The sequence below is a fragment of the Myripristis murdjan genome, chromosome 22 (assembly GCF_902150065.1).
Source record: "Myripristis murdjan chromosome 22, fMyrMur1.1, whole genome shotgun sequence".
Classification (NCBI taxonomy): Eukaryota; Metazoa; Chordata; class Actinopteri; order Holocentriformes; family Holocentridae; genus Myripristis; species Myripristis murdjan.
The window spans coordinates 12,795,368-12,819,159 of record NC_044001.1 but is presented as its reverse complement, the minus strand read 5'-3'; the positions used below and the strand labels follow the sequence as shown (position 1 = coordinate 12,819,159).

Below are 23,792 nucleotides of genomic sequence, written 5' to 3'. Positions count from 1 at the left end.
TGTTGCACTGTTGCCTGCCTAAGCAGGTTGTGCTTCATGCCCTTTGAATTGTACCATGGAGGTTAATGGGAGAAACTGCTGCTGAGTCAACAAGCCCTTGCTCAATTTTAGGGGTTAACATTGAAACCTTGGAGCTAACATTTCTGATTTATGTTGATGGGTTCTTTTTTTCCTGAAACTATCCCCTGGTGACTTCAACAGATTAACTTTTGGCTGTTTAGTCACAGAGTAACAAACATAAAACGTCAAGCAACAAAATGGTACCAGAAACAACAATGTAAATCAACAGTCAAAGCTTGTAAATGGTGCTGATATGATTTAGGCTGGAATTTTCCTCTTAATTCTGAGACATTTGTGTAGTTACTGTGAAAAAAAACAAGTCCATTGCCAAGAAGATTGGCAGCCTCTGCTGGCCACCACACTGCATTTTACATTGTGCCACTGCTGACTGAAAAATCTCTCCAGTCCCTCCATGTTTACTCTCTTCAGTCAGCAAAAGAGAAAATGCTTTACTGATGAAGCCAATGACCACTTTGTCACTCCCATAAACCACAGGGTTTATGGGAAAAGTTGTCTTAATTTTGAGAAACATTATCACTAAGAACGTCACTGCTGTGAGATAGAGGCTACAAATCCTCTCAACCATGGTGTTATTTCTTTCCAGTTATTATCTGCCAATATTGCAGTTAATTTGACAATGACACATTGACGCTTAAAAATGCTACACCTGTTGACTAAAATGATTTGAATTAAAATTGTTAATACATGTTCAAAATTAGTACTATTTAGATGCGGCACCCTTGTCTGTGTTGTCCAGTCTACTGACTGCAGAGGGTCTGACTCTCAAGAGCAGCACTAATCTTGGGGTGGAGCTTGCAGTGATTGGTCTTCACCCAAGAGACACAGGAGCAGAGGATACAAGTTGTTTTACTCCTTCATATCCAACAATCAAAGGAAGGGTTTCAGTCCTGTTGGTTTTTCCTTTTTTTTGGCTGCAGTCAAGCCCCCTGCAGTGAGCAGACTGGACAACACAGAAGGCCGATCCTTCCTGCAGGTAGGGCACTGGAATTCCTGATTCATGGGTTCTTGACTGGGATGGTTAGACGGTTTCTCTCCTCATCTGCATCTCCTCTTGGCCTCTGCAGCCTCACCCCTGATGAGCTCAGTCTTCAGGGTTGCTTCCTGAGTCACACAGTGCCATTAGTCGTCTTTCCCCTGTCGTGCCACTGTAAGCGAGGGCTATCTTCAAGCCAGATGGTGATAATGACCGTCAGCCTCTAGCTTCAAGAACAAAAAACATTCGCATTTCCACTGTTGTGCCAATAGCCTCGCAGTCACGCTCCATCCATGCACATGAGTGAGAAGTAGGAAGCAAGTGGACCCGGCACCAACTAACCACTGCAGACCCAGGGGATTTTTTTTTTCCTTTGGACACCATTTTGTGCATTATATGCCTTAACTGGCTTGTACTGAGACCACACTTTTTTCAGTTTTGGTGGACCTGTCCCCTTGTGTGTTAGATGCCCACCACTGCCAGCTCGCTCATATATTGCATAAGGTCTTCATTTCGGCAAACCCCAATGATTTGACGTTGGACATTGTCCTCTGCCCAGATAGTGAGCAGACCTCTAATGTCCTCATTTAACCAGTGCTGCTGGTTGTTCTCCATTTTTTTCATTTCTCCATTATTTTTCTGCTACAAAAGCGAGCTGTACTTATCAGCTGCACCCTCTTCCCCACTTATGACCATTAACTCTGCCTCAGTCCTCAGTTAGCACTGTCTGGCCCAGGGATATTTGGTGGGCCTAGAAACTGGCCCCAACATAGCCCCACCGAGGCACAATCAAAGACCAGAAGTAACAATGGAAATGCAGCCCTGGCAAGCACTAGCACACTTGTGTTTGGCACAGTAGTGGAAAGCTGGCTATTGACTCCTATCAGGTCAATCAGGGTCAATGACTGCTGCAGATAGCTGCTCTTAGCACCATAAGAAGGTAGAGATCATGATTGCTCTACATCTGGATTGTGGCGGATAGACGCAATGAGAAGTTTTGCTAGATGCATTTGTGTAGATGGACAAAGAAACTGTTAGCCATATCCAGTCTATTGCCCATGTCTCTTTGGGGTGGTATCAAGCTAAACGTTTATTTCTCTCTTTGAATTTTTTGATGGAGGACTCCTTCACAGACTGTCACCAAAGAGATCACCAAAGTGCTCCGCCCAGTAATACATGATGGCATTTTTGTTTGTCACAAGGTTTGAGCCATCTGAGAATCTCAGTGGTGCCTGACTCTGGTAGCAGAGGGTTTATACTGACTTTAGGACTTAATAGAGGGATCCCATGATACCCAGCATACAGTTGGATCTCGTCCACAAGGTCAGACCACAATTTGTTGTGGTCTTGATGTCTCTCAGTTTTGACTGTAAGATTTTGCATGTATTGGCATATGTCACTGTGGTAGCCTGGTTGTTTGGATTGGAGAGTAGTTTGGTGTGGCCCATGTGCTTTGCTGTGAGTTTGTGTTCCATGCATGTGTCCACTGTCATTCATATTGCCTAAGCCGTGGGTCTTAAGGATTCCTTTCCAGTGGTCACTGCTGAAACCAACCCTTGCATTGAAGTCCCCCTTGACAAGAAGTTTGTCCTTATGATTTACCCCTCTGAAAATTTCTCCCAGGTCAGCTTCCAAGGTGGGGGCATACATGCTGAAAGTGGTGGCTCATTGGTTTCCATGCATAGGAGGATGCAGAGACATCAGAAGATCTGAGCAGCAAGTTGGAATCTTCTGAAGTTTGCCCAGATAGAATTGAGAATCATGAAGCCCACTCCTGAGAGCTGTTTTTCCCAGAACAGATCAGGGTATAGCCTGCCCCTTGTTCAACCAGGGGCCTTTGCTCTGCTAAGTGGACTTCACTGAGGGTAGTGATGTCTATGCTCAGTCTGTCCATCTTTCTTGCTATCAAAACTGAGCACCTTTGTGGTCAGTTGCTATCATTAGTGTCAAGCACTGAGCAGGTGTTCCAGCATGCAACTTTTGAGTGGATTCCATTTGTTTTTTTGACGGCAAGGAGAGATGCCTATTGGCTGTGATAAGCCAACTTGGTTTGAAAGAGGCAAGCTTTCTTTAGGCCAACTTTTCTAGGCATTTCTCCTTGGGGAGCAAGTAGCACTGTCCCTAGTAAATGCTACTTGGCCACTCAGGCTGCTGCTGGATGATACTCATTCAACACTCAAATGATCAATACCCTGAGCCACTTGTATGTTGGTTTGGGGTTTGCAGCTGCCAGTGCCATCCTACACCTACTACCACCTTTGCCTCTCTCCACTCGCTATAGGATTTTGAAAGGGTAGGACTTTTTTCTTCCTGCTTGTGCTGAGATATGATTATAGTGCAGATTGGCTTACACACACCAATCCCACTCTTTCAGCTCAGTGTTTGACCATAGTAGCTCAGCGGACTAAGACGGCTATGGCAATAATTGCTATGGTACACACACACAAACATACAATATTCTTTATTAAGCCATGGGAAAACATGCTTCCATCCCCATTAAATATTGATGCCCTGAGTGAGATAAAATGAGTGAATAAGTCATGAAACACTGGCAACACAACACTCAAAGCAACAGGGAGCATGTGGACATTTGCAATGTGTGAATGTCTCTCACACGCACACACACACACACACACACACACACACACACACACACACACACACACACACACACACACGCACACAAAGAGAAAGAGAGAGATTGCATTCCAAAATCAGAGGTGGTCTTACCAAATGCAGAAAGAATTTAGGAAGTGGGAAACCAGAAATAGATGTGGCTATTGCTTTCAGGCTTTTGAGGAACTGCAATAATCGTTGACACTGAATTGACCACACTTTGTCCCTTTAAAGTGGTTCATGAGCATTAGATGCTAATAGTATGGGTACTTTTACTAGAATAGATATGGTTTATCCATACCCTTAACTTGGCCAGCCGTATGTATGAATTGGCAGCTATGTGTTGGACAAATTAGCCCTGGAGGAGCCTTTCTCTTTCAAAGCTAAATGACAGCTATTGAAAGATCGAGGTTCATTCGCTGATATTGGCTCTGAAAGTCGAGGAAATGGCTGCTTCCCTGCCAGTGTCCCTGGCGGTCTCATTTTGCGGACATCACTTTTTTGGGTCAGTGAGTTAATACTAAAAATATGTCCTGCCAGAACCTTGCCATTTATCTGGGTGGGTATTCTGTGTCAAGCTCAGCATGGCTAATTCTCTCAGGGACTCCCCTCTGCTGTGGAAGACAGACCTGACTGGCAAACTCACACATTATCACCACAGTCATCTGAGCCGCCTCTCCTCTTCAGCTCCCCTCATTCTTCTGCTGAAGATCTCTCTTTCTCTCGATATAAAGTGCCAGAAAACAGCAGGTTAGGCACAAGTCACAATGCAAGAGCCGGCAAATATAGCCTTCATGTAATTAGGTAAGCCATTAGACAAACCTTTCTGTTGCCTTGTGCCAGACATTGCTTAGAGCCAGCTCTTCAAGGACACTTTTCTGTTTGAGCACTGTAAATGTTCCCGTCTTCCTCAATTGTATTTAGTCATGTAGTATGCCAATCTGTATTGGCAACTTCTCATTTGCCCACCACCAGTCCAATTTAACCTTTTTTTCCAGGCTTTTTGACATACAGGGGAACTTACCATCAAACTGAAATCCATTTAAGTTACTCATACAAAGTACTTACAGAGTGCCCCCCAATGCAATGTGTGTTTTTACCGATCAGGCTTTTTTTCAGGGAGGAGAATTCATAGGCCTGTCAAGTGAAAAAGAAGGCTGAATGTGGTCATTTATAAGGAGCGACTGCAGCACAAAAAGCCATGAGGAGCCATTTTGGTGCTGTCAGAGGGTTTTGTGGCTCTAAAAGGCTGTGGTGATGTGCTCTGACATTTGGGGTCTTGTACGGTGCTTTTAAGAGCTCTGCGTGGGCACTCTGCATCACACGCTGCCAAGCAAGACAAAAACATACCTGTCACTAGCAAACACGTCTACTGCACTTAAAGAGATTCTGGGCTGCTTTCATGCCACCAGAGGTCTTGAGGTGACTTTGTGACATTGTTATACAGTACTGCTCTTTTTCAGCTGGACATTTACGCTACAGTACCTTTTGTGCTGAGGAATTTGTTGTATTTTTTTTTTTTTTTTTTTTAGCTTCCTTCATGTGGAGAAATAGTGAATGTCCAGTTCAGGTTAGTCAGAGTCACCTTGAAGATTGAGGAGTCAGCCATGTGGGTCTCCAGTGCATAAAGCGTTTGAGGGTTTAAATAAAAAAGTAGAAATTGTAGTTCTAATGTTTTTTAAATGTTGTATTTCTAATGATTGGTCAAAAGAACAAAAAGATTTATTTACTTTTGGTTGGTTTCATCATTCTTGCCCCTGGAAAATATGAGGATTACTAAAGAAAAAAAAAATCATTGATCTTTCACTCATTCTTTCATTCTTTTTCTTGTCTCTCACATTCAAAGAGCTAGGCTTGTTTAGCTCCAGTATCCAAGTTTTAGCTGAATTCACTTTCTCCTTGTTCAAATGATTTGTCCTTCATTTATAACCACTGCCTTACAGGAAGGTCACAGTGTGGAAAACAAACAGAGGAGGACAGAGGAGGGACAATTCTCCATTTCACCCCCCCTTACTTCCTTCCCTCTCTACTTTTCTCTTTCCCTTCATCCCCTGCTACCTTTATTTGCTACCCTATTAACAACTGTTACTGCAGCTTTAATTACGCCCCTGTGATCTCCAAGAGTGGCGGGCACGTGTCATCTCCCTCCCAGGGGAGCCCGGGTAATTACCAGCATCCATCCAAGGGCCGTTGCTCCTGTTCCTCAGTCGCCGTTGTGATAATCACACCGTCGCCGCTAACATCTGTTCCTTGGGCGAGGAGTCCAAGTGGCCCGAGCCTGTCACACCATGCCTTCCTGTGTCAGGTTTGACCCCTGACCCCACCCATGGCACCACAGGGCTAATTTGTTTACTCTGAGACAGGAAGGGACAAACCAAAATCCCACCAGAATGCAAACACTTCAAGGTTTAGATATGGAGAATTTGTATGTGTAAATATAATGTGTGTTTTGTCTCATGCTGATTATTGCTCTACTTTCATGGGTTTGACTTTTTATGACATTTGGGCATACAAGCTTTTGACTTGAGCTCATTGCAATCAACATATATTGGTACCCTGCCTACCTTTCAAGTCACTGTTTTCAGAATGAACCTCAGATCATGCAACCACACTGCTTCCAAACAGCTGCATCTCATATCATGAAGCAGTAAATGTAGTATAATAATTGTATCAAATCCCATGAACGGGTTCAAATCCTGTCACATAGACAAGCAAAAATTATAGTAAAAAGATTATTTTTAAGGCCAGTGATTTACTTGTTTTACAGCAAATATCACAGCTGACACTCATGTGACTGACATGGAAACAAAGGATTTCTCCACAATGATGAGTACTGAAATCATTCCAAACTTTTTAAAATGCAGAAGTCTTTGGATAAATACAGAGACTTGGCAAACATTATTTGCTCCTGATAACAAACCAATGAGGTCTTTCAAGGATAACAAAATCTAAAGTCCAAAATCAGCATTTGGCATGCACTTCATAATGCCACAGCCATCTACTGTTGTGATATTTTAAAGACACACTTGTCAGTCTTTAGATGAAATCTTCAATTTCAATCCTACATTTTAGTGACCTTTTCTCCTGTTCACAGTGCAGCTGCCGAGAAAAGCTGCAATCAGTACTGTCAGTAAGACGGAGAACAAACCATCCTGCAGTCAGCACTATTCTCTGTTCTTAAAGAACACAGGAGGACCAAATGCTGAACTAAATGCAGACCAGTCCACTAAATCCAATATAACCACTTTCATGTTTTTGACATTATAATGAGCATTATATACATTTTCTGTCTAATTGAGATTTTGAGTTGCACTCCTGTGATTGTTTATCTAGGCCTCTGTTTCAGCCTCATATATACAGCAGGCTGACTCATAGCAGATCTGTGTCTGATGGGAATCTTCATCCAAACCAGGACCTTCACCCCGCTGAAGTATTACAGCAGAGTAGGAACTTGTCGATTTCTATCCACATCTCTTCTAGACTCCTCCTCTCATGTGCAGTGCATTGCAATTCTTGGCCAAGTTTTCATGGGAATAGAGAGGCACAGCTACAGAGTGGGAGTCGGAATTAGGGAGCAATCAGCATATAAATCCTCAGAGACTATAAAGCCATTTCCCCCTTTCTCAACGATGAGACACAGCAGCAAGTTTTGCCCCACTCACAAACTTTTCCCATAATGAGAGCACTTAGACGTCTCTGACCACACTTACACACAGAGAGAGCGACGGAGGATTAAGTGTGGGTACAGTAGATGAAGGGATAGGTAGCTACTCAAAATAAAGATATATTGCGTATTTGCAGCAGATGAGGTGGCAGAGTATAAAGAAGCATGGCGGCTTAAATAATGAAAAGCTTTCTGATCAAAGGGACGGGAAAAGCGATGTATTTAAGCAGGTCAGAATCTTTAAAAGCTGTTTTATTTATGCGCTTTTTAAAAGAAAGTCATAGTCAATATTTGGCAGCTGTGACATTAACGAGCAATGTATTAGAAGGGGGGAAAAATTCATAAATATGCATAAAGATATTAGGGGGGTGTTAACGGTAAGCACCTGTCTACTTAACCGTGACAGGAACTCTGTGAGTGACTTTACAGAGACCCCCCTCTCTCTCAGAGCCACATGTGTCCTTCTTTACTTAACGTCGCCTCTCCCTGCCACTGACAGTACCGCTGACAACCCGCACTCGCAGAAAAAAAGAACATGTTTTCAGAGATGTCAACAGACGATGGTGAAAGCTCAAGGTTAGGGTTGCTCTTTCACTCGTTCGTTGGCACACCCGCCAGCCTGCCTGCCTGCCTGCCTGCTCTTCCTTTGCACTCTATGAATATTGGCTATCCACATTGTGAAATTAATAATGCATTTTCATATTTTTTCCCCATCTCAATGTGTGGAATAGCGTAGCATCTGTCAAGTCGGCTTCTAAATCCAAACTGTCGAAAGTCAAAGGGTTATGCATCTTTTTTTTCTATTTTGTCAACGAGAACTGAGCAGCTGTCAAAGGTATTAACTCTGACAGTGTGTTTTCTTACAGTTGGCATGTGCATAATTATTTTCGAAGTTTTATTATAGGAGGTTAATCATTATTCTTTGTCTCCTCTGATATGAAATATATAGGTTGTTGAACAACATTTCTCCCAGTCAGATAAAATGCAATATGACAAGTGGTAACTATGAAAGCCTCTGCAAATGACGCAAAACTGTTTTGCTGCATTTTATTCAAGTGTTTGATTAGAGATTTGAGAAAAAAATGGACAGCAATCTCTCATTAGAAATGAATGTTTTTTTGAATCATAATCTTGAATGTTATATAACAAATTACAACATAAATTGAGTTCTCAGTCTTATTGTTAATAATTAACTTCAGCCATTCATCACTCACCTCAACATGTTCTAGTATAATTCATATCAGTGACTAGCAATGAAAGTGATTCTGCTTTTAAACTGAACTCTCAGTCACAGCATTACACCACTGTGACTGGACCTCATATTAAGAGGCACAGTTTTGGTAACTATAAATGGCTAAAGGGCTAAATGGATATGTATGCTGGTCACTATGCACTCAACCCAACTGTTTGTTCCCATGCTTCAAAGTCACACCACAGTGGCTCTGTCCTTCTGTTTAAGGGAGGTGGGGGGGCAATGAAAAGACAGAGAGGAAGGGAGCGAGAGAAAGAAGGGGAGGAGAAAGTGAGGGCCATCTGGGATGACTCAACGTCCGTGTCGGGGAATGCTGAACGTTCCACATGCATCTCTACCTGTCACACACCGTAGGACTCCAGGCTCAGACAGATGCAGGACCAAAGGTGCTGTTGTTTACCGCTATGTTCCCTCTCTCTCTGCCGCCCTCCCTTCATCCTCCCATCCTCTGTTTCCCTCTACGGGAGGCAGACCCCCTCCTGCTCCAGTCAGGCGGTGCTGTGTGGCTGATCGGAATGTGATGGGATGGAGAGGCTAGGGAGGTGCGGTTGGATGTAGAGACTGAGGGCTCTGGTGGGTCAGAACCCAACAAGCTGTGCTGTGAAGTTATGCTCTCTCTCTCTCTCACACTCTCTCTCTCCAGCCCTCCCAGCACCAGGTGGTGTGTTGCCTGCTCCCACCTGCTCGCCTGAGATGCCACTCTGCCTCTTCCAGACAACCACCACGTGTAATGCAGATTAGTTACCAACACAGGGTGAAGAGAGAGAGTGGGATAGAGGACAAGGAGGTTAGTAAACAAGTATTTTAACTGGCACCCATCCTCATCACAGCTGACCTCTGCTTTCTCTACACCTTTAAAATGACTTTGAGGACTTCATGGAATTGTAGACTTGGTAAAAAATAATAGATGGCCATGTAAACCCCTCTTGATTTGTAGCATGAGTCTTTTGAGCTGTTTTTCTGTTGGCTTTATATATTTATCAAATGATTTTACACTTGTGCTGTAATATACTACAACAGTGCCACTGGGTTGCTCTCTTATAACGCTGACCTATTCTTGATCACATGGTTCATCAAAACACACATCCTCCTTACTAGGGGCGTGTTGTACATGTTCTTGTCTTCCTCTTTGCCATCCGCTGTATTTGTTCTTTCCTGTGTTTTGTGCTCTTAAAGACAGAGAGAGGAGGGCCTCTCGGAGCCATGTGGGACCGCTGCTGTTGCGCGGCCCTGAGAGCCAACCTTCTCAGACTTCTGGCCAACCTTCATGTTCGATCAATAACTCTCTATAGAGGCTCCATCTTTGAGTTTGTTTGTTTGTTGCACCCCTGCTCGCAGCGCTACTTACATCACAGCTTAGATGATGAAATTGATCAAGCTTGATGCTTAACTCCTTTATGAACTGAACAGTTGTGGAAATAAGATAGCAATGAAGAATTGTGTGTCTTGAACATGTGAACCAAGGGAATAGAATAGAATAGAATAGATTTTTTTTCAGTGTTTAAAACTGAGCTGCAATTAACAGCCATTCATGTCTTCTTGTCACATCAGACTACTCATAATCTGTCCCAACAAGTCATTTAGTCTCATATTCAGTCTTATAATTTAGTTTTTTTTCCCTAAAACATAGCATTTTTTTCTGAAACTAAGTATAAATATAAATATGTTGACAGAATAAGCCAGATCAGGCCACTAGCATCAAGAAACGGACACCAGAAAATTCTGGTAACAAGATGATTAGTATTGGAAACAAGTGGGATTTTCTCAGCCTACTGGGACATTTTTTTTCATTTGTTTTAAGAAAAAACATGATTTTAAGATTCAGTTCGAGAGAAAATGATTTGATAAGATAGGACTTTTTTTTTTTTTTTTTTTTTTTTGCAGTGATGTTTTGTTTCTCATGAAATCATAACGGAGAGTCATTGTGTAGCCTGAAGTTCCAGTGAACTCTGTAGGCAAGTAGAGAGATTTCCCCCTCACCAGCAGCTATTTGATACCCCACACAAAATGCCTTCGCCCTGGAAGATGGATGGACCCTGGCTATTCCGACAGAGGTCAATGATTTCCCTTCCCATGTCAGCTGAGAAGTAAACACCAGGACATAGGCAGCTATTTCAGCTCAGTGTCTGGGCCCATGAGCTCTGCTGTGAAGCCCAAGATCCTTATCTCTGAGAAAAGAAAGAGCACCCGCCCTCCTCCCTATCTCCTCGCCTCCTTCTCTCCCCTCCCCTGCCCTCCATCTCCACCCCACTCTGCCCCGTTCTCTGTCCTCTTACCTTCATTACGCATTTTTTGTTTATGCTTGGGCGCAACTGTGGCTGCTCCTGATGGTTTGAGGTCAGGCGTGACTGGCCACGGGTTACTCTAAATAAATACACAGGGACTAGCCAGGAAGGAGCGGGTAGGCTGCGCTTGCCGCCAAATCACCCTTGATTAATCAGCTGGCAGATTCAGGGTGACTTTTTGTGTACACTTCCCTCCACCGCCATTCCTTCCTCTCATCAACCCCCACCCCCATGGAAGGCGATGGAATCAGGGCAGCACAGACAGGGCAGAGCAGGCAGCCAAGCAGATGGAGCTTTGCCACACAGCCCTGCCTCTGCAACAAATACACACAGTCAATAAAACTCACACTCACACACTCATACAAACAAGCACAAGTGCAAGTTCTCTTAACCGACTCCTCCAGCCTGTGGTCGCTTACTAAAGTGACAGGAGGTCTTTTCTTCAGCGGAGGCCAAACACATGGCCTGTTGTCACATACTATGGAGTGAACAAAAAGCAGCGTGATTCAGGCGGCTGTGTGCATGGTGAAAATTGGCAGAATGAGAACTGTTCATGAATATTAATAATTTAAGGTCATGTCTGCACAGATTTTTGAAAACATAACTTAATTTCTCTGTTTTTAGAAAGAAAAAAAAAAAGCTGTCCACATAGGAGCGTTTTCAAAAAAACATCTCACTACAATGCAAAAAGTTTCAAATCTCTGCGATTTACAAATGCAGGTACACAAATAGTTAAAACCACCCATGTGTCATGTGGTGGAGTGTATACCATGTATCAGGACTAAATCGTTACTGCAGCCATTCTGAGCCAAGCCCCTCGCTGCATATCATCCACCTCTCTCTCCCCGCCTTTCCTGCCTCTCTACTACTGCTGTCGAATAAAGCAGAAATGTTGGGGGACTGGATGGAAAACTGCATCTGATTACGAAAACAAGAGTGAGCTGTTCATATGGACTTCCAACAGTCCATACAAATGAATGCACATTGTTAAAATAATGGAGACGTTTGAAAGTTCCAGCTGTGTGAGACCAGCAACTCGGCTCTGAGTGTATGCAAAGAAGCAAAGTGGTGGTAATGATGTCAGCATTATAAGATAAAAAAGGAGAACATTGTTTTTTTTTTAACCAAAAGTTGGATTTTCAGTGGCCCAAAATGTCATTTTTGAAGCAAAACAGTGATTTGAAGTTGTATTTTACGCATGACGGCTGTCTAAATCAAATTCTGTGCTCATCAAATACATTTTTGTCAAGCTGAATCTTAGATAAATAACCGCATGGTGGTTAAGTTACAACACAACAGATGCCTGCCAGACACAGCCAGGCTCAGGCCTCCATTTGATCTTTGATGTGCAACTTCACTATGAACAATAGCCTCAAACACAGCAGGCTCCTACCGTTGATTCCATCACTATCTCCACAGCACAGAGTCCACCTTTGTCCTCATCTCCTCTCATCTAGCCCTTCCATCGCCCCCTCATGCTGACCTCTCAGCACATCAACACACCCCAACTGGCACCACCGTCTTCCCCAGCCCCCAGCTTGGCCTCCATCGTTAGGGGCGCTGCTGTTCTCTCACCTGTCAGCTTCACTCGACCGTGGATCAGCAGAGCCTCAGCTGGACCGTGCAGACCCCTGTCACTAACCCTGACCTTTCCCTCTCTTCCGGGCTCCATATTCTGGCCCATAACCCTTAGTCAATGGCCTCTTCCCCCTGCCTCGGCCTCCAGACTCAGCTGCTGTCCCAGCATCCAACTCACAGCCCCTGCTCCAGCTTTAGCTAGCAGCCCCAGCCCCAACTCCAGACCTAGCCCCAGCCCCAGCCCCAGCCCCCTGGCCCCCGTGCCTCTGTTGCCCCCAGCATGGATGGACCTATCCTCGGGCAAGGTGTGGCCCCATGTGGCATGCCTGTCCAGAATAGAGGTTATCAGCTGTGATCGCCGCAATAGACTTCTACCTGAACCTGCTGCCCTGAGGGGACGGAGAGATGGAGAAACAGAGAGAAAGGGAAAGAGCGAGGGTGGAAGGAGTTGATGAGTGAGATGAGGAGGATAGAGAAACAGAGGGAGAGGGAGAAAGAGGAGGTGGGGATGGGGATGGAATTTTGCCCGGAGGCAGGGATGAGGCAATGAGTACCCCTCAAAAACATGCAGGCAGTTGGAGACCACCACAGGCACTTCTACAGAGGGAGGACATGGGGGCTTTCAGGTGCGTGTCAAACACTAAGCAGCAGGCTTGCTGTTCTTTGGTTCCTCTCCACAGTGACAAGCTTTAGCCACCCCATGGACATCCTCTGCAAAACTCAAACCAGACAGGCTGAAATGTTTTTCGACAAATGTTTAATACTGCAAGCCCCTTTTTACCTTTCTTTCTTTCTTTCTTTCTTTCTTTCTTTCTTTCTTTCTTTCTTTCTTTCTTTCTGTCTTTCTTTCTTTCTTTCTTTCTTTCTTTCTTTCTTTCTTTCTTTCTTTCTTTCTGTCTTTCTGTCTTTCTTTCTTTCTTTTTTCATCTTTCGTTCTCTTCTCAATTACCTTATTTACAGATGTGTTCGTTAATTTCTGTTTCTTGTTTTCAGTTTGTTTACTCAGTCACTTTAGATTAACTGGAATGGATTTCTGTTTGTATATTGCCATATCTTTCCCAGTCCAACAGATTTCATATCTGTTGCTGGACACAGAGTGCAACACCAAACCATATGCCACCAATTGCTGCAAATTACCCTGGATACAGATTATCAGCACTAAAAAACCTGTCCGAGTTTGAAGCGTCATTAATTCTCCAGCCGTTTTGTTTTGCAATGAGATTGCCTGGCGCTCATTGAGGACTGGTTTGTTATCGTGGTCTCAGACATTGTAATCAGGCTTCAATAATCACACTTCCAGAGGCGGAATGCGCCTGGGGCCCGCGCCAACAGGCTCTAATGTGGGGCGCCGCGGGCCGCTAGCCTGCAGACACACAGGACTGGCAGATGGAGGCTGCCATTAAACACGGACAATCACAGAACACAATCACTGAGCAATACATTGTGCATGGAGAGGAAGACGGTAAGGGAAGGAGACATACAGGCTTGTCGGAAATGAAATGCCATTAAAGGAAACTCTTTGATCCTTGATTATGGTTGAAAGTGAAGAATATACAGTGATCCTGTGTAAAAAATGGATTTCTCCCTCCCAAAAGCAGATTAAATTATAAAAGCTTTTTTTTTTTTTTTTTTTTTGTAATCTTGTAATCTTCTCTTAATCAAAAAATGCTGCTGTGCCATTTTTCACATTGATGAGCCTGATCACAGCTTGTTGGTAAATACTTTGTTACCATGATGAAGATGAGAACATATAAAAGTATTTATGATTCTCTTAGTTTCTTGAAAGAGAGAGCCAATCTAAATTAGGAAATATTCTTTAGTTGGAGGAAATATGGCTAGACTGGCTTTTTGTACTGTTCTTAAAATTCTGAATAGGGGAAAAAAGATGCCAGAAGAAATTGAATGGGAGTAGAATTGACATTTCCGTTCAAATCAACATTGCTAAGAACTGTAGTGGTCTAACTTCCATATAAACTTGTGGCAAGTCACTGACTCACAGATGGGATGTTTGCAGGAAAGACCAAACGAGCACTGGAATACTACAAAACACGGAGAGGTGTCTTTTGTACCCTGCCGCCCTAGCCTTGCTGCAAAAAGGGATTTTACGGACTTTACGGAGGACGAAATTTATGGGCAGATTTTACAGAGGATTTTACAGTCCCACTGACGTGTCTTGTCACCAGAACAATTAACAACAATCACCATTTTCTTTTGAACTAGTCAAAAGACCCTGGCAAGCAGTTCAGTGTCTGTTCTACTCCCATTCAATTTCTGTGGTTTTTAAGTACAGCCTTAATATTATCTGATACAAAAAAAAAAAAAAAAAAGAAAAAAAAGAGAAGAGAAATTTCTTGAAGGCTTTCAGGGCCTGGAGGTCTGAGTTTTATTGCAGGAAGCTTTGTGACATGCTGACCCAAACCTCAGAGGCCAAGATCTTGAGTTACCAATCAGTTAGGATATAAGGATATAAAAAATAATAATATTACACTTAATTGACCACTGCATTGTCTTTCCACTCTGGCATTTTGTCATTCTTGGTCAAGAACACTTGAGCAAGGAGGAAGCTTGCTGGGGTTAGAAACCAGGTTTTCACTACAGCACCCTACACTCCATCAAAGATAAGTCATTAATCACAGAAAAGTCTTCTAATCTGACTTTTAAATGACTTTTTTTTGGCATACATTGTGTTGTACAATACCGTATGTTGTGTTTACAGAATGCAGGCTATTTTACAGCTCAACACTATGTAGTTTGATGTAGGTAATTTTTGTCCTATTCTGTAACTATACAACTTCTGTGTTCTGTTGTAAGACTTTAATTGTATAATTTTTGTGTGTGACTGCTTGTGCATCTTCTGTTTTGTTTTTTTCCCCTTGTTTAATAGTGTCTTTGTGTTTTTTTTTTTTTTTTAATGCTTTTGATTTTACCTTGACCATACCTTATCATATTCTGTATTGTTTACCATAGGCAAACTACCTCTTTTGCACTAAACAAGTAGGCTAAACACATTTGCAAATACTGTCTGACCCATTTCTGCCCTGTACCAGAGATCATGGGAATATAGAAAACAAAGAGAGCAAAGGGTCTCCATACTTTCCCTCTTTCATTTAAATTAGAATAAAGAGTGCAAAGGCCAAAAGAAGAAATGTCATACCTAAAGTAACATCAACTGTCAGAATCCTTGTTGGCATGTGTTTTGCATTTTTTTTTTTTTTTTTTACACTTTTCAGTTTGCTCGTTATGCTAAAATATTTTATGTCACATTTTATGTCTCTCTTTTATGTCTCTCTTTAATGTCTCTCTGTCTCTGTCTATCTCTCTCTGTCTCTCTCCAGCATGCAGCCATATATCCTTTCTGTGTGTTACAGGTTCATGTATTCTTGGAACATGCCGAAAAGTGTTTCCTGTCCCACTTCCTGACTGGAGAGCGATACGGAGATGCACCAGTAACACACAGAGAAAAAGAGTGTGCGTGCTCTTGTATGTGTGTGTTGGTGGTGGGGGGGTGACACTCTGTGCTCGACAGGCTCTGCCATCATGCCATATATCTTAACATGACTCATTTATTACATCTGCCTATGTTAGTGGCAGTAACACGCCAGTGAACAAACAGAGAGGACATGTCAGTCTCAGGAACAGACAGAGTGCTCCCACAACAAACAGGAGTGGCTGTAATGAGGCCACCGGTGAAGTGACACCTGAGTGAACCTGACATTGTACGTGTGAGAGAGTCCTCGCCTGGATCAGGCCATCAGCACTTTCTAATCAGACTTTCAATTTCAAAAATAGCACCTCCGCAAACCGTAAATCTCTCTGCAGAGAGCTCCAGGCTTTTGTGTTTCCCTTTCTCTAATTGTCCTGTGTCTCTGCCTCATAAATCTCTCAGGGAAGAGCCATTAGCAAAAATGGCTGGCAGGGACTTTGCCACAGAGACATGGCTGCTCTGTTCACAGTAAGAGGATGTCCAGATACTGAGTCAAGGCACTAGGGTACGCAGCCCAGTTGCCAGGGTCAGATGACAGCATGTCTGGCTTGGCAGCACCACTTTTCATGTCAGCGACCAGCCAGCCACCATTTGGGACGCCTGTGGTCAGAATGGTTTCCTTCCCAAGCCTCAGTTGGGTTGAATTGTCACATAATATCCTCGCTGAATGTCACTGTGCTTTCTACTGCACCGTACAATGAATCTGTTTCCTGAACTAATTTGCTTGATGTAAAGTGTCTCAACAAACTGGAGAGAATGCATGGAAATTCACTGCCACAGTACAATGCAGACGAAAACAATGACATCAAACAAAGTCTGGCTAAATAAGGCACTGCAGAACGCAGCGATCCAAGTCTGTAATGACTTGATACTATGTAAGCAGTGCTGTGAGTTGTGTGTTTCATGTGTTAAGAGCCTAACACAGGGTGATGGCCAGCTCTGGGAACAGAACATGGAAAAAACTTCTCACAATCAAATATCCTGTCTTAAGTGTTTTGAGGAATTTTGTGTAAATAGGAATCAGTCAGTTGCAGCAGTAAAACGATTTCCTGTTACAAGCACAGCGGTTGGCTGAGGAACATCAAGTGGGACGTGAGCAGGAACTGGCATCATGTAACACAGAGACCGGCAACATGCAGGACATGCTGCAGCGTTTTTTGTAAATGCCACATGTGATAAAAAAAATATTTGATTGTGGTGGTGATTATTTTTTCCATGGTGCTTTTCCGCTTGGGTCATTTTGTGAGGAGGGAAACATGATCTATTTTTAAAACTTGATATAAAGATTTTATCCTGCTCTCTCAGAGTTTTCCCATGCCTTTTATAGATAAGTAATTCCCTTCCATTTCTTAAGTTGGACAGTAATATTATCTTTAATATGGTAATCATTGCAGAAAAACCATCTTTGTGCCTGAGTTTGAGAATGTGGTACAAGTGTGGTTAATTTATGAGTAATCTATATAAATGTGTCTCATTATTACTATAAATCATCAAAGAGCCTGGAAACAGAGGTATAAATGACTTTAACCATTTCATTAAATCTAATTAAATTGAATTGACATTAAAAGTCATCATTTCTGTCTCTTTTTTTATGAGTACAGATGAGATGTGAGCCATGCTGGATTTCCTCAGTGTTAAACACATACTGCGTACAGTATTACAGAGTTAATGGGACAGATAATTGACAGTGAACCATAGGAGGTTAATAATAGATGCTTAATTGACTCCTATCAATTTGTTACACTGAGCATCACTGCCAGAAGATTTAATTCATACAGAAACCAGGCATATTCCCAGCAATGAATCTTTTTTATGATTAGTACTTTATTAAAAATTTTGGAATACACAAAGAAAATGAAATAATTTGTGAATGAGTACAATACAGTTTATATGAAAGACTAATACAACTCAAAACAGACAAAAGTAAGAAAAAGAAAATTTGAGAAAGGGAATTTTGAGCTTTTGGACTTTGAGTCAGTAGTATCTGAATGTGCTGCATGTAGCCTTCCCATTTCAGGGAAAATACTGTATCTCCCCTGCATGAAAGCAAGGCCAGCCTCTCATATTGTATGCTACAATTTTTGCAAAGCAGGATGTGCCACTTTCCCAGAGATGGAGTGTGAGTGGATTTCCAATACAGTACAAATAGTTCTGCCCAAAAAGGGAGGGATTATCTATATATTTAAAGTATTTATTTGGGTAGGTTACAGCTGATTTGTTAAAGCATAGTATTATCCATATGTTCTGTGTGATGCTGTCCCTGTCATTTTAACATAAAGATTCTGTTCTGTTCTATTCTATTCTTGCTCGCTGTCCTAATAGCTTGTATTTTTTTTTTTTTTTTCCATTCAGTCACATCTATGTTGGAAAACCTCACATGGTTAAAGCCAGAGTGCATGACAACTGTTTCCCACTGCAATGTAAAATTGTCCATCAACACTCAGGAAGTAAGAGTTTATTTTTTCTGACGCCACTCGACGAAATATGACAGACCTGATTCCTCAGTGGATATGGTGAATATGACAGGTCAGCTACTGTCCCAGGCCCTCTAGGTCTCTCTCAATTCTCTGGAAGACCTCCGTTGTTTATACATATCTGTTTCACCTTTTTCCTTCTAAACAATTACTCCTAAACAATTATTTGAACAGGGCAGGAGGAAACCCGTCCCACAAAGTGATCTGCACACTTTCCATCTTGTACAGCCATCTGTGGGACGTCCCACGACTGCTAACAGTGCATGAATGGGGTCAAACGTAGATAAACCCACTCTCATCTATACATTCACATGTATTTATCTGATAATAGATAATAAGAACTGTCTGAAAAAGAACACAAAGACTTTTAATGCAATCAGCTGAACTAACAGTCGCACAAATAGCCACAACTCAAATGAGACAATTGAATAGTTAATCCTCTGGCCCTCTCCCTCGCTACCTCTTTAACACATGGTAATTTTATGCACAGGAGACTCATCGGCTCTTAATTTGAATGAATGTAAATAGTGAGCATTGAAACACAGGCTTGGCAGCGTGCCATGCATCACTCGGAGGACTTAAACAGTTTGAGAGCAGACTGATAGATGAACCTTGCTGGAGATATGTGGCTGGATGGAGAAGGGAAGGTGTTGGAAGGTTGAGGATATTCATCATAGCAATTATTGAAAGTGTTTTTCGCTGACATCATCGTCCGTGCTCATATATCAGCCAGGAGCAGCATGCTTATGACTTAGTGACACGGGCTGAGTGGAGGACATTGAGCAGTAAAAATTAGCAGGTTATACTGGGTGAAAAATGAAGCCATCAGTGAGCCATAAGCAGCCAACATTTGTTATTCCAAAGAAGCCATTTCAGGAAGTAAGCTTTGTGGATGTTATTGTTTGTATCACCGTTGTCTTTGCTGTGAGATAGTCTTCTTAACAGATTTACGTCCATTGTGTTACAGTGCTGGTCCACTGAGCAATCACAGTTGCTTAGGAAATAAGTGGGCTCTTAGAAGCAGACACAAAACTTGAATGGTATTTCATATCCTCAGGAAACAAAAGAAGTACAGACATAAATTGATAATGTCAGGGATTCACATGCCAAGTAATCTAAAAATGTTAAATAAGTGTGTGTGTGTGTGTGTGTGTGTGTGTGTGTGTGTGTGTGTGTGAACAAGAGTGTGTGTCCTCGTCTCCTGTCTGTGCTCTCTTTGTCCTGTGGCAGGAAGCAGCAGATAGCCGGCTCTTGAATCATCATTCTCAAGGCCGGAAGGACCTTCCTCAAGAGGGAGAGAGCAGCGACGGAGCATGCTCAGTCCACAGTCCATCTGACCTAAGCACATACTATCTCTCTGGGTCTTTCAAAGAGACACACATGTACTGTACATACTGACATGTCACACACCGTACATCGTCAAAATTATTTAAGTATATTAACTTTCTGTTCCTGTACTTTGTTCTGTCTTGACTTCTCTCCCTCTTTTTCGATCTCTCAATGGTTTGATCATGTCTTATGAAAAGTCTTTTGACTGAAGTGCATGCAGTCAAACATGCAGTCAAACATGCAATTACATGCGTGTGCACTAGGAACCGATAACTTTCTTAAATTTGTGGTTTGATTCCCTGCATTATGACTGAGAAAGTAGTCGTATGTTATTCCTCTCTCCATCTTTGGCTTTGATATTTGACTGTGATATCGGGAGTCACACACACATGATATGGACAAAAGTTTTGGGACACATCTCTTAATCACTGAATTCAGGTGTTTCATTCAGTCCCATTGCCACAAGTGTATAAAATCAAGCACCTAGTCATGCAACCATTTGTGAAAGAATGGGTCGTTCTCAAGAGCTCACTGAATTTGGCCAGGGTACTGTAATAGTAATGTAATAGGGTGCCACCATTGGAGCAAGACAGTTTGTGAAATTTCTTCCCTCCTAGATAATCCACAATTAACTGTAAGTGGTATTATTGCAAAGTCGAAGTGTTTAGGAACCAGAGCAACTCATCCACCAAGCCAAACCTCCTCTGGCATTAACATCAGCACAAAAACTGTGCGCCAGGAACTTCATGGTATGGGTTTCCATGTCCGAGCAGCTGCATGCAAGTCTTACATCATGAAGAACAATGCCAAGCGTCGGATGGAGCGGTGTAAAGCACGCCGCCGCTGGACTCTGGAGCGGTGGAAACGTGTTCTGTGGAGTGATGAATCACACTTCTCTAACTAGCAGTCTGATGGACAAGTCTGGGTTTGGTGAATGCCAGGAGAACGTTCCCTGCCTGACTGCGCTGTGCCAACTGTAAAGTTTGGTGCAGGAGGGATAACGCTATGGGCATTTTGGACAATTCTCCGCTTCCAACTTTGTGGCAGCAGTTTTAGGAAGGCCCTTTTCTGATCCAGCATGACTGTGGCCCACTGCACAAAGCAAGCTCCATAAAGGCATGGTTGGATGAGTTTAGTGTGGAAGAACTTGACTGGCCCACACAGAGCCAGAGACCTCAAGCCTATCCAACACCTTTGGGATGAACTAAAATGGAGTTTGCGAGCCAGGCCCTCTCGTCCAACATCAGTGTCTGACCTCACAAATGCTCCACAGACACACTCCAAAATCTTGTAGAAAGTCTTCCCAGAAGAGTGGAAGCTATTATAGCTGCAAAGGGGGGAAAAACTCCATATTAATACCCATGGATTTAGAATGGGATGTCATAAAAGCTCCTGTAGGTGTAATGTGTAGGTGGCCCAATACTTTTGTCACTATAGTGTATTTGTTATTTACATGAGACATCTGTATACACCACAGCGCACTCTCATAATGTTCTGTATAAGCCTGTGAGGCACTCCTTCTCTGTCCACGTTTAAGATGTCGTAAACATACTGCTGGCCCGCCCTCTTGGGAAACTCTCAGTAACATCAGAGGGGTCCCTGGGTCTCTTACGTCTGTCCCACTGCTAACGGCTGCGTCGGCTCCTCTGGGCAGCCGCCCAGTTGGCTGGGAGTCTGCTGCCCTGACCCTGAACCCTGGATATGAGAGGTTAGCCAAGGGCCAGCGCAGAGGCTGAGGGTGGGTGTGGTGGCGGAGGTCAGGATGGGGGAGGAGGCGGAGAGGTGGCTAATAAACACAACAGAGGAAGGCCCATCAGGATGTGTCTTTTATAGCCGGCTGGTACTTGAAGGCATCAAACCCCACTCCCACAGATGAGAGGCAGGCCGTCCAGCAAGCAGATGAATCCTATGAGGGTGGAAATGATGGGGTCAGGGTTTTTACAAGGTCAGAGAGAGGTTGGTGGAGGGTCAGGGACTCGGTGATACTTCCTTTTCAATCTGGGGCTTTGGGGGACTGTTAACTTTGCCAATACCTTTACACAGTTGCTTTAAGTATATGCACACTTACCTAAAAGTAACCTATAGTCACAAACATGCGTACTCATACAATACAAACAGTAGCATCATGCATCATCACCATCACCCCACCCACCCCCCACCGCTCAACCTACAGCCCTCCAACCTCCACTCCCTCTCACACTGTCTCGTTCCTTGTTTCATTTTGATTACAAACCCTCCTGCTGGGACCTGAACTTGTTGCCCTGCCTGAACTGGGGTGACAGCTCACTAAATCACCGCCTTTTAGTGGTGCTGCCCCCTTTTTTATACACTTTAATCACCAGACTCCAGTAACCAGGAATATTGGACCCAGTGTATGGAATTTTCCTCGTAAAAGTAAAGGCAGAGGCCACTGATGTGCTTCTCATGGCAGAATCGTTGCTAGAATTCATCTTGTTCTTGCTGAGACAGTGGTGGGGAATTGATGGGGGCGGGGGCTCGCTCTTACGGGTGACAATCAATCGCTCAGGATCAACAGGTTTTAGGCCGTAAACTTGAGGTCATCTCCAATCTATCCGACAGTTTCTCATCTGGCAGTGCCGGTGTTAATGCTGGTGGGAGGCCTTGGCTTTTGTTTGTTATTTATGGTTAGTCACAGGTTTAGAAATGGTTCTGAATGATCGGAGGCTATTTTTCACACGGTGCCTGTCACAGCTTTAAAATGGTTAACCCCCTGTGTACATATCGTGTCTGCGAAATGTAGCAAAAGCAACCAAACACACAGTATATTATTAAAACATGCTCGCAATATGGAAACAGGTTGTCAAGCACATTGATGATGTTAAGTTCTCTTAATTTCTCGCTCATTAGTATTGCTATTCCCATGTAGAACCTGTGGTTTTTACCAGCATACACTAGGGATTTATTTCAGGTTTTTTGCTACAAATTGATCACTTATTGAAGAAGATAATTACCCGCACAAATCCAATCCCATATGCCTCTATCTTTTCCTTTTCTCCTCTGCTGCTTGTCATCAGCATCCACCTACTCTGCTCAATCCTCTTCCTCCCCACGCTCATCCTTTCTCTGTCCTCCTTCTCCTCCTCCTCTCCTTCCATTTCATCTTCCTCCTTCCTACAACCCAGCATTAATCCTTATCCTCCCTAAGGAAGCCCACTTCGTGCCGCAGTGAGGGTATTTAGAGCTAGTGTTGACATTGGACAGCATGTTAGACAAATATCCCTGACTCAAAACCACAAGACAAATGGCAGACCCCAGCTTGCTGTGTTCTGGCAGTGAGTTTGCTAGTCTGGCTAAGCTGTGGCCAGCTATTCAGCACAGGTGACGTCTTACTGCAGCCCAGGATGCTGCGCGGAGGGAAGGTGGGGAGATGAAGGGAAAGGTACAGAGAGGACAAAGAGAGAGGGAAGATTAATAGAAAATGGAGGGAGAGAAAAATAAAATGTGATTCATGTTGACATAAAGATAGAATGAGACAACACAGAGAGGACAAGGTGGAAGTACAAGTGGACAGGTTCAGATTAATAGACAAAACTGCAACTCAGAACCAGATGTAACTGTGTCTCAGTACAAAATTATCACATAGTCAGTGTCTTTCTGCAATTATTTAAATCCTTCAACTCTGTTTTCCCCTTCAATTTCCTTTCAAGTGGCTTTACAGTTAGACAAAATATTTCTTTTTCACGTTGTACAGCAAAGACACAAATATTCTGTATCTGCAGGTTGTAGTGCTTCATTGAAAATACACTGTCTATATTTAGAGAAAAATTCAAACCCAAGATGCCACTGTTTTATGGCTGCACCGTTACATCCAATAGAAAATATCTCAATGTCTTTATCATTATTTTATACACATTTCCCTGTAATTCAGCAGAACATATTTGGTATCTTTGGAAACCTTAGGATCTCCACTAGGATTTCAAATAAAGTTCTGTAGTTTCAAACATATGATTCTAAACATGCAGCTGTAATGACAAACCCACCGATGAAAGTTTAATTTGTCTCAAGGGGCAAAGTTATAGCTGGAGAGGTGAAATA

At 43.0% G+C, this 23,792-nt stretch overlaps 1 long non-coding RNA gene across 3 annotated transcripts in view; it reads left to right on the top strand.

Annotated features, from left to right (window-relative positions):
• The window catches only part of LOC115354670 (uncharacterized), an 89,214-nt gene extending 71,575 nt beyond the window's left edge, over positions 1 to 17,639 (top strand). For all 3 annotated transcript variants that reach the window (XR_003927793.1, XR_003927792.1, XR_003927790.1), the window contains 2 exons: positions 9,230 to 9,373; positions 15,818 to 17,639. This is a non-coding gene — a long non-coding RNA (uncharacterized LOC115354670). The remainder of the gene's footprint in view (positions 1 to 9,229; positions 9,374 to 15,817) is intronic.
• Positions 17,640 to 23,792: the final 6,153 nt, after the last annotated feature.